The sequence below is a fragment of the Tyto alba genome, unplaced genomic scaffold (assembly GCF_018691265.1).
Source record: "Tyto alba isolate M040663 unplaced genomic scaffold, T.alba_DEE_v4.0 Super-Scaffold_33, whole genome shotgun sequence".
Classification (NCBI taxonomy): Eukaryota; Metazoa; Chordata; class Aves; order Strigiformes; family Tytonidae; genus Tyto; species Tyto alba.
This window is the reverse complement of record NW_024881308.1, coordinates 6,055,064-6,069,622: the sequence shown is the minus strand read 5'-3', so window position 1 is coordinate 6,069,622 and position 14,559 is coordinate 6,055,064.

Here is a 14,559-nt window from a genome sequence, read left to right as displayed (position 1 = left end):
AGGTGTTTGCCCCTAGCTCACAAGAATGAGATGAAAGGGGGCTTTGCTCTGGGTTTGAGCCCCTCCTCACTGCCACCCGGGGGTGTAGAGGCTGTGTCCCCCAACGTAGGACAGCCTGCAAGCGGGCTGGCACCTCCAGCTTTCAGCATGAGAAATTCCTAAAAGCCCTTTCTTTGAAGCAGCAATTTCAGTTTAAATCTGACATCTCTCCGTCTCCCCCAGAGCCTTGCTCAGGTGGCTGCAGCCAGCCCCGTGCAGAGGAAAGGATCACTACCTCTTCTAGCAGCTGCCATCTTCACAGGCATTTGCAAGCGCACGTCTGGTTGCAAAACAGAGCCTCCGAACTGGCACATGAGAGGCTCAGTGCTGCGCCAAGAGCCTGCCTACAGCCAGATAGGAGAGCTTTGAATGTCACAGGAGCTGCTGGGTTTGTTAGCTCAGGCCCTAAAAACGACCACTCCCATGGCAGCGGTGCCAGATCCATTACTGATGAGCAAAACCTTGTGCCACAGCTGTGAAATACCACTCATATGGTGAAGGAAACCTCTGGCTGAGACATCCGTACCCAAACCAGGCAGAAGTATCTCCCAAGGATCACCTCCCATCGGCTACATTTTGTGTCCGGTCTCCCACAGCGTCTGCAAGGAGCCTCTGCTCTGCTCTTAGATCCCAAGAGACAGGGAGATATATAACTTGTTCAAAAGCATATTAAACCATAACAGCTGTGTGGCCACATCTGTTGCAATGAGCTGTATGGTAACAAACCCATCTGATCTCATGGGATCCCCTCCAAACCTATAACTGCACCATCAAACACCAGGAGTCCGCACCTCCCTCATCCTTTTCCAGGCTTGCATCCTTTGTTGCTGGGGGAGGCTCTACCAAAACCAGGGAAAGGCCCATACAGGACACGCTGCTGTACAACGAGTCCTTTCAACAGCAGAGGCTGGCAGTGAAGTGGTTAACACGCCTGGACGGCAAGGCTGTGCACACCCCATCAAGATAAATGGGGAAAGTTCACACCTCTGAGTGCTGTTGTCTGTCTCTGTCTCTCCAGGGCTCCCTGGGACTGCAGTACATCACCATCAGGTTAATGTAGCCTAGGTGATTGCTTGCAAAAAGAAACGGCTGGAAACTACGTGTTTAAATTAAATCATAAATCGTTCTGGATATAAAACCTGTAGAAAACCCTCCAATTCTTGATCTTGGTAAATTGTGAGATTTGATTTATTTGGTGTACTCAGGGCTTCTTGCTGTGCTCAGAGTGCCTGTTTGGGGAGAGGGAGGCGGGTGCCTTTTTCTTGACCATCTTTGCAGTCCTGTGTCAGGATGGGATCCTACACCTTTCCCCAGCTTGAGTCCTCGCTCTTGTGCGTGGACGAGATCTGTAAACGTGGGAAATGGCCTTGCCAGACCCAGCTGCTGCTGCGCTGTGCCTGCAGGCTGGCCTCAGCCTCCGCTTCTGCGCGGCTTCTCTCTGGATGCTGGAGCAGAGAGTTCAGGGCAACAGCTTCCACAGACCTGCCTCCCTCATGCAGCAGCTGGACCGACAGCTCTCAGGGGTCTCTGCAGAGGCTGTGTCAAAAGTGACCCCAAAGGCTGGACAGCGCTCCGTGCAGCAAAAGCGGGACTCCTGCCTTCCCCGAGCATTGGAGCCAGCATGGACTCCGTGGGGTCATGGTGCCCAGGCCAAAACAAGGCCATGCTGTCCCAGGCCTGAGAAGTTGAAGATAAATACAAAAGTGAGGCTCTAGGACCAACAGAGGAGATTAAACCTATACATCCAAATGCCTAAACCCTCTGTAGCCCTCTTTCCAAGCCATTGCCTTGATTTTAGCCTCAGGTGAAGCCATTTACATTGTGTTGCTTCAGTTAATTCTCTTTTATATTCAACTTTATTATATGAAGCATTTCACGTCTGAAAGTGAAACAGATTTGGTAATTAAATAAATCCATAACTTGTTATTTTTTATTACAATATAAAAGCTCAGGTCTTTGACCCTCTGTCAGAGTGCAGGAAGAAGAACAGATCATTGCCAACTTGTACAATTTTATTAGCAGTCCCACATATCCAAGTTCACTTGTTTTGTTTTCTTTGATGTTATTTTGTATTATCTCTAGTCTTACAGGCAGCAGCAAATTTCTAGTACTTACGTTTTAGGAAGAAAAAAAATCTTTAAAAAAAAAAGACCAGAATATGAAACAAGTGCATTCTGCTAATGAAGAGGCAACAAAAGACCAGTTACAAAACAGATTTTAACCCCGAAATCTCATTTTTAAAAACTGGTCGTGATATTCAAGTCTTAGCTCATTTGTAAAAGCTGTGGTTTGGATACTTGTATTGCTAGTCTACAATTTTTCACAGCCAGAGACACCTGCCTGATATGCAGGATTCCAAATCAGTGTAATCCTGTAAATGTGTTGTCATTAGAACAAAGTGACACTTGTAAAAAACAAGAACAGTCAGATATACAACTCCCTCCTCATTTTTCATTAGGATAACCTGCTCAAAACACTCATACCTATTATGTACTGTCAAATGTATTGAAACTAAGTGATCTCAGTGCTTTGAAAACTCTTTATTTTCCTCTTTAATAAACTGCAGCAATTATTCCCACTTTTATATGTAAGACAAGGGAGCAAATTAAGCGGAACCAGCAGATAACATTGTAAGTGGGAGCTTTCAAAGGTCAGTCTTAATTACCGAGTTTCACCTGGGATGGGAGAAGCCTGCAGAAGTCCTGGGAAATTATTAGTTAGAAAACAATAGCTGATATCACTTGTACTTTATGTCATCCTCATTTGCCATGGTTAAGGGAGCCAGGAGTGGCAGAAAGGTTGGTATAATGGAAAGAATAATATTTGGATCATAATCTAACGAGTACGTAACTGCATTTTCTCCTGAAGCCAGCTAATGTACACAAACCCATATACATCTGCTGTGATAGTTTGTGGCTGCTGTATGACCGTTGCCTAACGCTGAATGCAGTCAGGTATTTATATTCCACTATGCCACATTGCCTCCCTGCTCCTAACAAATAAAAGCAACTCTCCTGCTTGCGAAAGCAATGGAAAACCCATAAGCAGCACCTTGTTTCAGCCTGTCCTCCTAATTTTACTGTGTAGAGCAGTGCCTTCCTTGTATTTGGAGACTACTCCATCACCCAGGCTCCCAGCAGCAGAGCGTGGGTGCTTTGGGAGCCCCAGTGCACACAAGAAAAGCCACCCTTGCATAATGTGGCAAGTGTAGGAGGCAATAGGATGGCTCTTTTTGAGCATTAACATGTTGCAAATATAACTACGATAAAGAGCCATTTCATATAATCTGTGCCCCTGGAATGAATTTCTCATGAATTTAGGCTAGCCGGTTTCACTTCTTTTTTTTTTTCCTGTAGCTGATTTCAGTTGCTATTTCTCACATAGTGGCATAATTCTGTGATGCAGATTCCTGACATTGCAAGGAAAGGGTCCAAATAGTTCTATTCATATCAGAACTGCTACTAAAAAAACACCCAGAGTTAAACTTGGTACCCACAGTTAATAAATGGTTCTCCTTCACAGTACAATGAGATAATATTTCCCCTGTCTGTAGTGTTTTCCATCCAAAGGAAAGAAGAATCCCCATTTTGGGAAAGAAACTGCTCACTTGGAGTGCTTCCATTTCTGGAGTTGTGCCACGTGAAGAATGCTGGGCCCAACTCCAGGAGATCTGAGCAGCCTAAACCCATCCAAAATCCATGGGAGCTCTGATACTCATCACTCCAAGCACCAGGCCAGACGTATCCCAGAGACCACCCCTGCTAAACCCAAGAGCACTTTTGAAATGGAGCCTTTCAAAACTTTGCTCATCAGTGGCAAAAGCTGAAAATTCAGCAGCGACTCGGTACAACTTCCCATCTGACGTGCCAGCATGCCATTGCCCTCCTACCCCAAGATTCATGCCAAAGACCTGCCTTAGGCTGAGGGCTTTGAGATAGTCTAAATTCAGCCTAGCCTGGAAAACTCAGCAGGAGAGAGCCCCCAGATCTTGCAGAACTGCCCTTTTGCTAGCTTGCCTAGCAGGCTGGAGAGCAGTCTGACCAAATGTGTGAGCACTCAGACTTTAAAGCCTGACTGAGGTGTGAATTGCTTGTGCCTTAGTCAGGAGATGACATGTGTCCCTATTAGTGGCTTTATTATCTCCAGTGGTCCCGTGCAGTTGGGCGGTGCTCGCCAGAGAGGAAGGAAAGTCCTGTGCCCACAGGGCTTCAAGGGCTGCTCGGTTCCTGCTCTGGCACAGACTTACTCTTGGCTGATGCTTGCAGCCGTGGCAATGCTCACCAAACCGGTGCTTCCCCATGGCAGTGGTGGATGGGAACAGCAGGGCCTGCCATGAAAGCACTGCACCCTGCTTGGTGCACCAGGCTGCTTGGGGGGCCCACCCTGCACCCCCTGCAGCCCAGGCCGCTGCCCTTGCATCGCCATGCCAGCGCTGGCAGCTCTGACGTTGTGCCTCGGCTCTCACAGTGGCTCGAAGGGTTTCTGCCATGTGGGATCTCAGCAGGCAGATGCAGCATCTGCCCTCTTCTGTGGCTTTTTCTAGGCTCTGGGTAGACCCGTTTCCCTCTCAGCACAAAAGGAAAACAAGCCAGAAGGCTTTTTGCAAGTTGACACTTGGTAAAGTTCAGATGGAGACAGGCCCTGCTTTTGGGGTTACAAACCCCCTACACCAGGGAGAGGGTGCTACAGGTTACCCTGCTTTTGGCCTCACTGTGCTTCTACTCATCATCCGACAAGTGAGGCTCATGGTTCTTCCCCACCAGCACAGACGATGGGGTGAGAAACGCAGGTGTGGGATCTTCTGCTGATCAGGTGAGAATAATTCAAAGGAGTCCGGGTGCGTTCAGGTCCAAGGTCATCAGCCTGATTGGTAGTGCCATCACTGAGCAGAGGTAGCTCAAGGCGGGGTCTGGTAAGGACCACCCTCTCCCTGCAGGTGGGTTAGACCTAAGCACCCCTCACAGCCCTTCAGAACATGCCTGGGGACCAGGCTGGGTGCAAATCCTTGTCTTAATATCAAGATGCAGCAAACGATTGGCAGAAGCAAGGGCAGGGCATGCCGGGGTTGTGCATTTAGGGCAGGACTGCCATGGTCCACCCCACAGAGCAAACACTTGCACCCATGGGTGCCCATCATGAGTGTGATGTCGCAGTGGGATGCAGTGTCAACAGGCAGCATCACCTCAGTCTGGAGAGGTTTTTGGGAGAGGCTTGTGTCCAAGCCTAGCACTGCCCTGCTACCAGGCTAAGGCCACTGGCTCTGAAAATCTAATAAGCTGCTATTTCAGCTTATTAGCTGGCTCTATAAAACAGAGTTTAAAGGGCCACTGTTGGAGTGAATCTGACCAAATTTGTACATTTTATCAAATTAGATGGTTCTGTATAAAAATGTCTGTATCACTGGTTTTGAATTTATTTGTCATGGCTTTAGCTGGAACAGAAATCTTTCCTAAAATAACTTGCAATGTTAGTATTGTAACAGAGCTACGAAAGCCTAAGCATGAACCTCTGATCAGGAAATCCACCGAAACCTCAAGTGGAAATAATCACTTTAAAGTAATTCTGTCAGGGAGGAAGTAATGAAGACACTTTATAAGGAAACCATAATCAATCTCAAATAATGAAGAAAAATAATTATGAAACTTACTTTTAAAATAATGAGGGTTTTTTGGCTTGTTTTTTTTTTTCTTTATTTTTAAAAGAGAGTTGTCATCTTCAATGGACTTTAGATTTGTGAACTCCTTAGACCCTCTGGAATATTAATAAATATTTACATGTCCTATAGAGGTCTTAATAAAATATGAGATGAATATTGCCAATGCCAAGGATTTCATAGCCCCTTTCAAAAATCCACATCCTCAAAATAATGAGACTGGATTTAAAATAATGAGTATAACTTTGTGTTTGAATTCTTAGCACTGATGTCTTGAAGGTGCTTTTTATTATAATTTTTATGATGAGGTGCAATAGAAACTTAGACCTGATCTGCTCAATATAGCTGCACTGATTTAACACAGTAGCAAATCAATTTAATTAGATCAGTGATTAGACTTTATGTGAACACACCTCCATGTTAAGGGAGGATTAAACTACTGGGAAATTACATCTTTAAGTCAGAGAAACAAACTGCTGACTTAAAAATAATAATAATAATTAAAAAGAGGTTTTTTCTTTAACATAGATCTTCTTTTGGACCCATCTAGAGAATGGGGCAGGTAAGCTGTGAGGAGGGAAGGTGCAGTCACCCCCTGTGTCAAGATGGACAAGAAAAGGCAGTGGGAGAAAATTCTCACAGTGGTAACCTCTGGATCACTGACACATCCACGTTTGGATGTGCAAGATGGAGCAAGGCAGAACAGCATAGACCATGACTACCAAAAGGCTGGTCCAGCAGATCTAGTCCCTGGGTCAGTAACATCTACATCAGCATCAATGTCTATATCGAGAGAGATAAACAGACAACAGTCATCATGGCATTAGAGAGCTCAGATGCTATGGAGATAGCACAGAAATGTGGGTAACCAGCTATCTAAACTGATGTTTAACTTAATCTAAGGCCTGCTGCCCGACACTGATGAGGGTGCTTATTTTTGCTACTGTTCCCACCATCTGCAAGAAGCTCTGTGCAAGCAGGCCCTGGTGCCTGCGTGGGAAGCTGGGGGTGCAGCAGCTCTGGGCACAGACTCAGGCAGGCAAGTGCAGGATCCGTGCTGCTGCTCTCAAATCAGGAAGCCTCTCCTGGTGTGTCTGAGGGTTTCTTCTGTGTAGCCCCAAGATCACCTGGCAGCAGGCTGTGACACGGAGAGCAGACGACTTCCTAAAGCTTTCATCAGGACTGTGCACCTCTGACAGAATTCATCATGGAGATGTGTTAACATTAACTGTAAGTAATAAAGTAAGGGTGTGCAGAGCAGTTATAAAGAGAGGCTTAGCCAGCCCTAAGTAGCAGGTTTAAACATCTTTTCATACAGCTAGTGTAGCTGGTATGTTTATATGAAAGCACTGGTAGCAAAGCATAGCTCATATCACAGCCCAACTGCATGGATGTGGAGCAGTCTTAAAAAATAAATAGAAGTAACAAGGAGCCCATGGGAAAGTGTCTCTTTCGAGGCTGGAGCTGGTGTGGGAAGACAGCAATAAGTGTTTTTGTCCAGCTCTTGGTCTCCCTGAGTTTCTGCTGCCATGGGCTGGGGCACATACCTTCCTCCAGGCAGATGTGAGAGGTCCCGTGAGCCCATGGACCCATTGCAGCAGCTGCTGTGAGGAGCTGTGGGTCCCAGGGGAGCAGCCAGTGGTGACAGCCTGGAGATAGTGGGGGACATACGAGAAGGAAAAAAGGTTCAGGAGCGGATGGAGATGCACGACAGCTGTGATCTGCTTCCAGGCACCAACGCAAGTGAGAACCCAACCAGGTGGGACCAACTCCTTCCTCATCCCCAAGCTGAGCCCCATCTCTGGTTGCTACCCGCACCCCTTTCCTTTTCCAAGACCTCCCAGGTGCAGAAGGAAGGAGCAGAGCTGGAGGTGGGGCTGCACAGCCACCAAATGCCAAGGAGCAGCAATTTCCATTCATGCTGCCTACAAAGACCACAGCCCCTGCAGTCCTGGGAACTGATTTTTAATGATCACACTTAGAACAACCTAGATGCAGTAAAAATAAATGCGAATACCCTGACCAGCTACTGGGACAACACTTGATCCAAAGCCACTCAAAACCAGCAAGAAAGGTTTGTTACAGTTCAGAGGGCTCCAGGACAGGGTCCCAAGCCAGACAGGCAGAGGGAAGGGGACAGATGAGACCAGAGAGGCTGCTCAGCTGAAGGGAACAGTGTGACCTGGAAGCACAGGGTGAAATCCTGGCTCCTGGGGAGGCTGTGGGTGCTGGACATCAACTCCAGCAGAAAATGTTTGAAGTGTGAGTCCGGTGCCTGGCTGACTGGGTGCTGATGGGCCTTGGCCTGGCTCAGGGAGGCGCTGGAAGGGTTTTCCCAGGTGTAGGGGCAGAGCTCTGGGCACACAAGATGGTGGGCAAGCAATCGGGCTGTCACTGACGGCTTTACATGACGTGCCTTGAGCATGTGACGCTGCCGAGTGCTTTGCCAGCTCCGTGTCTCCGCTTTGCATGAAGCGTGATGTTGAAATCAGCCATCCTTCATCTGCATTGTGTTAATTAGCAGTAAAAACACAAAGCGCTGAATGTGGCGATGGGGATGGCTTGCAGGGCAGCTGTTTGCATTGCCCGCCTGCCCGAGGTCCCAGCGCTGCGGCGGGGATGCCTCTCTCCCAGGAAAGCCCTCCGACAGCCGGAGCCTCCAGCCCAGCGTCGCAGAGGGAAGCGGCACCGATGGGGGGTTTGCTGCTGCGCCAGGACGTGAGGACTCGGGAGCTGTTTCTCATGCAGCCGTGCCAGCGAGCAGGCACGGGGCCAGGCTGGAGCTGGGAGGGGAGCACCGCACCGTGCCCTCCACGGGGTGCAGGCTGTGCACCCCAAAGCTCTGACGGTGCCACTCCTGACGGTGGCAGAATCCCACTGTGCCTCCGTCCCTGGAGCGAGCCACCCTGGGCTGGCAGGGCCCTCTGTCACCAGAGCAGGGGACTCATTCATAAATCCAGCAGTGCTGGCTGGGACGGGGCTTGGGGAGGAGCTGGGGATGGAGTGGGGAACAGGGGCTGCTTTGTTGCGATGGAGCCGGCGTGGAGAGCACGTGTGTGTGGAGGGAGCCGGGAGAAGAGGATCGGTGGCTTTGGGGTTGAAAGCTCCCAGTCGGCTGCTTGTGCACAGCTCATGGCGTGGCTCAGCCCACCCACAGCTTCCAGCAGCACCCAGAGCCTCTGTCTGCTCACCCAGCCCCTACCTGGGGTCAGCACACTCCAACAGCCCCTCTCCCCTGTTCCCCATCAGAGCAGGCCTGGCAGAAGGGCTCACAGCAAGGAATGGGGTTGGGAAAAGCCCCTTACACCAGTGCACAGAACAAGCCCCCGGAGCCTGCGGGTTCTTGTGGCTGCTTGCTTGCGGTTGCTCCTCCAGGCCTCAGTTTCCCCATCTACAAAATGGAACGGGGTGATGCTGGCCTCCTTGAAGTGCTTCAGAGGCAAAAGCTCTGGTGCTGGTACAGGACAGAAGCCTGCCAGCATTGCTGGCGCTGGGGCAGGGTGGGATGGGTGCTGAGCAAGGCGAGGGGGTCCCGGCTGGTGCAGTAACCCACGGGTAGAGACAGGCAGCCCTGAGCTTGGCAGCCAGCTGGTAACTGCTTATGAGAGCCGGGCAGGCAGTGGGGCAAGCGCTGCCGGTGCCCACGGCCGTCACGCAGTGCCCTTAGTGCCTCAGTGGACCTAGTCAAGCATCCCACGGTGGGGGTGTGACACCCACAACAGGTGAGTGGAGTGACTGGGGCAGGTACCACTCCCGGGTGCACCTGGGAGCAGCACCCAGCCCAGGCGTTTCGGCATCATCCTCTTCTTCACTGAGATGGGCCAGGTGACTGTGAGACTGCATTAAGGATGGACCCCGGGACCCTTCCCCAACCCTCCCACATCACCAGGGCTCATTGCGCTCTGCTGCTCCAGCTCACCCTGCTCTGCTCAAACCGCACCAGCAACTCTGGAGTTACTTCTGATTTACACCTCATCTGGCCTCATTTTTTTTGCTCCTTTGTACCAAATTGCTGGCGTGTGTCTAAGATCCAATTATTTTCATGACCATTATAAAATCTAATAAACTTTAGCAAAGCATCTAAAAGCCCCAGCCGCTCTGTTTGTGCATCTGTATAGTCACCAGGGCAAGAAGCATTAGTGCCATCAGCACATACAGGCCAATACAGGCACCCCAGGGGCAGTCAGATGTGGTCATATTGCTTAAGATCATTCACTGCATTTGCTTGACAGGTAATTTAAATATAATGCAGCTGAACAGCACCAATCCAAATTGCTACAAGCAAGAGACCAGAGGGGCAGGGCTCTGGGAAGTGTTTTCTGCTTCAGCTGGAAAGGATCTCTGCTGACCCCTGAGCATGAACCCAAATTTGTGGGTGAAAAGGTGCTTTGCCCTTTTTTCTTCAGTCTGTTCCTGTTTTGACCATGACAATTCCAGCAGAATGAATTGCACATGTCCCAGCGGGGGAGCAGAGAGGATGGGTGCTGCATTTTTACCGTACCAGTGTCACCACAAGTGTCCCATCACACCTTAGGCGGGGACAGAGGATGCCCATGGCCAGGCACTGGGCTGGGACCTGGCCCTGGGAGCAGCTGACGGTCGCAGTCACCGACAAAGACAGGAGATGCCCCAAATACAAGTGCACCCAGTTGGAAATCACCTTTGGCCCTGGGTTCCGTGACCTTTGGGGCCTCCAGTCTCCTATTAGCATGGGCTTTGTGCTGGAAGGGGTTTTCCTGGGTCCTAGCACTGCTGCCTGATGGAGGAATCTGCCTGCAATCAGTTTTTGGGTGCGAGGAGAGTTATAGACAGGAACAGCCCCGTGCAAACATCTGGATTGCATAAGTCTCAGCAGCTGTGCGCAGAAGCATGGTATGGGGAGCAGCTCTGCAGCGAGAGGCCTCTGCCTGGGCTCGCAGGGCTGAGCAGCAGGAGCCCAGCGCCGAGTCTTTGGGACCTGGCTTGCCACCACCCATCTGCCTGGGTCTGGGCGGGCAGTGCAGGGAACTCAGTGCGGAGTCAGCTCAGGTCTCACCAACTTCATCTTGCTGAAAGTTTTTCTGCCCTCTCTCTGAAACCGAGCTGGTCCTCACCGCAGCAGATCTGCCTTCACTTCCCCTTTGGTGCCCAGCAGATGATTAACCTGCTGTTGCTTGAACCACCGCGGGGAAAGGCAAGAAGCACAGGTGGGTTTGCTGGTGGTCAGGTGTTGCAGCGTAGGTCGAACACTGAGTCCACTGCTGGGCTCATGTCTCCCAGCTGAGCACACACAACCCATCCTTGGCTTGCCAGGACCAGCTCATCACTTGCTGGGGCTTGCTGAAGGGCAGGTGGGGTGGAAATGGAGGCCCCTGAGGCTGGCTGTCTCCCACTGCCACCGGGTAAGTGCTGCCCTTCCATCGCCGGTGCTGGAGCAGCTCCTTCTTGCTGTGGATGCCACCAAGAGCTGGGTCAGGTGCCAGCAATGTGCACCGAGGCCGGAGCATTCGACACTCAGCAAGCAGGTCATGCCCTCCCAGTCCTCCACCCACCCACACACGTCCCATGGTGGCACTACATGGTAGAAAGTGAATTTTCAGGGCAACACCTTGAAATGGGCAGCTTAGATTTGTTTCCAAATTACTGTGCATACCTTCCTCTCTGGAACTGGTGGGGGGGGGCTATGGGAGTGGGCAGCGGTCCTGGAGAGTAGAAGTCTTGAGGTTTTATTCCACTGGTGAAGCTGTCTTTCCTCGTAGCTCCAGTTGCTCCTCACCCTGATCATCTCTCCCTGCTTCATGCAGAGGTAAATGATAGCAAAAGTCATGAGGACTAGCAAGGGTGATGTGCATGGGGGGCACAGGGCTGACCTGCAGTTCACCTTCTCCCACTTGCTGAATTAACTCCTTTTCTGCTGGTCTCTGCTGCAGCTTTTTGTAGCAGGGTTGCAGGTCTGATCCGCCCTCACAGTAGCTCCATCAGCAGTCTCCAGCCTTAGGAACCATAAATAAGGAGCAACAGCAAAGAAGTTAATGTGTCTCAGGTCTCCACAGATAATTAAAGAGCCCTGTGGATGAGCAGATTTGTGTTGTCCCATGTGTGTGTTTGCTGAAATCTTACACTGTTTGCCAGTGGAAAAGCCTGCCTTGTCAGTGCTTGCAGCTGACAGCACCTGCTTGGGTTTTCATGCTTTCAGACTGATCTTTTTTAGAATTCAAAACTTGCAACATATTTTATTTTTTTTTGCGTTTCATTCATCTTGGTGGCTGAAAATAGCCTACACAGTTTCAATTCCTTTTTTTTTCCTCTTTGTTTTTTAAATCGTCAGTTTCATTCTCAGACAATGTCTTTGCTGCAAAAAAATAAGTTTGTCTTCAGATTAAGAGTTCAGTCTTGGTTTAAAAGCTACTTGGATCATGGCCCAAATAAGTGCTACCTTCATGTGCCCAGTGATCATAAATCCTGCCTATGCTCCCTGGCTGCCAATTTCACCCACAGCTAGCCAAACTCTGATCCTATTATTTTTGCAATTAATAAACTGATTAACAAATGTGCTTCTGAATTTCCAGAAAACTCACTGTGTGACCAAGGAGTGGGGCTGTGCGTGGTGGGATTGCCTTGTGTACAGAAAGAAAGCAGCCCCAAGGTTCTGGGCTCAAACCAGCCCAAATCACTGCGCCCCAGTCTCTCTCCCAAGGATGCACACAAACCACGCACAAAGTTTCTAACTAAAAAATTAAAACTGAATGATACTGTAATTTCAGATGAAGAGATGCCCTCGGTGGTTATATATATCCATGTGCATTTGCGCAAAGGCGACAAAACACACCAGGAAACACCCAACGCTGCCTCATCTCAAGAGAAGATAAGGCAGCTGTGTCTATTAATGCAGGGAGAGAGGAGGGAGGCAATTGGAGATTGAAGGCAAAGGGCATCTGTTAAGACTGACTGAAATCAAAACTGCAAGAAATCTTTCCTGCCGGGTCCACACCAGAAGCGTTTCCCACCCCAGTGCTGGTGGCAGGAGGAGGGAGCGAGCGCCTTACCCCTGGCAGAGCCCTGAGAGCTGAAGCCCCAGGAACGGAGCTGGTCCCCGGCCAGGACAGGTTCAAGGGCTCTACTGAGCCCTCGGGTGGGGGGTTAATTATGAGTCACGCCATACATAGCTGCTGTCACCCTTCGCTGTGCATGCCTGACACTAGATTAACATCTGGTAAGTGCCACCATGAGACTGTCTCTTCAGACCCAGCTCCTCGCCTTGTTTCTCAGCTCAGGGCCGAGTCCTTGTCCACTCAGGCTAGGAATGAAAATAAACAGGGAATCGCAGCTCTGCTGCCAGGCAGGCAGAGGGGACAGCTTCAGGTCTTCACTTGGACTCAGTTACAGCAGCAACAAAGTTATAACAGGAACTGATATTTTTATTCTTTTCATTTGCATGTGAAATGTCACTTTGGGGACATTATTGTTATTGTTATTATTGCAAATGTGTGCCTTGATCTTTTCCAATTGTGACTGTGCTACACACACAGATATTGAGACTGATCTCCTGCCCTGCAGAGACTGGACATCCAAATTTTATTGCCCGACAGAAATTAATTGGGGCGGGAGGGAAGCAGACACCCTCGACCTGAAGAGTGTGTTACAGCTTTGCTTCTGCACTCAGGTCCACTTAGCCAAGCTCTTCAAATCAGCTTTGCTACATTAAAGTTCCTCCTAACTGTTATGATTTATTATTAATTAATTATTACACAGCCCAGAGAAGAAGTTTCTATTTTAAAAATATTCTTGTTGCTAGTAATTCTGGAGTAATGCCCATGGGAGGACTGTCACGGCTGGGACTTTTTCTTGTTAGGTGCTCTACAAACATGGGACAGGAGGATAATTGCAGCAGTGCCCCAAAGGAGCTGAATGCTGAGCTAAATCCTGATTTTCTAGGAGACCTTACCAGCCCCCCTGCACCCAAAAACCTTATTGCAACAGCAAGAGGGCCTCATGTGAGCAACGCGTGTGGCCAGAGTAGGTGCAGTTGTTATTACACATGAAAAGAGTCTGGGTCCTGGAAACGAACCCTTGCATTTTTCCCAAGGCAATGTGCTTATAGGAGAATAACAAACAGAAGATCACAGGGGGCTTTGTCAGGTCATGCACCATCTGGTCTCTTATTCTTGGCTCCAGCAAGACTGAAGGGCTTGTCTTCAGCCCACCATCACTCTTGAAAATGGTTAGCATATGTGAAGGCTCTTGGCAGTCCCCAGCGCTGCCCAGGGAGAACAGGGCTTTGGGAGGAGACTGAGGCACGCAGAGATGAGCTGGCCTCCTCTGAACCTTCAGGTTCATGTTGTACCAGAAAGATTTGGGTGCTCAGGTCTGGGCTCAGCTCACCAAACTGAGCTGGAGTTCACCTTGCTGTCTCATGATGCTGTGATGTGGAAAGAGGTGGGCTGGTGGGGCAGCGAGCAGAGGAGAAGACACCCGTTGCACCAAGAGGTTGTGACCACCAAAGAGCTACTCCAGCCTCTCCACTTCCCCACGCCTTGACAAGCACTGTTGCTCTGTGTCTGGCCGGCGATGGCTGGTACTGTCTCACCACGCCAGCATGGTTGTCCTCTCCTGCGCAAACCGACCAGGCTCCCTCTGGTTTTGGTGGCTGCCGGAGCTCTCGCAGCACTGCTGTGACACGGGTTTGCTTGGGGCGGGTAATGGAGACTCATTGCTGGAAAGGGCAGGGATCTATGGTGGCGCTTTTATTTCATATGTTCACATTCTTTCCTCCTTGAAAACACTATTTATTCCCCCTCGTCAGGGAAAGAAAAAATAAAAGGCTGCAGGAAAGGATCTGGAACATGCTAATAACTGCACCCGCCTCTCGGGGCATGTATCAATCTTCC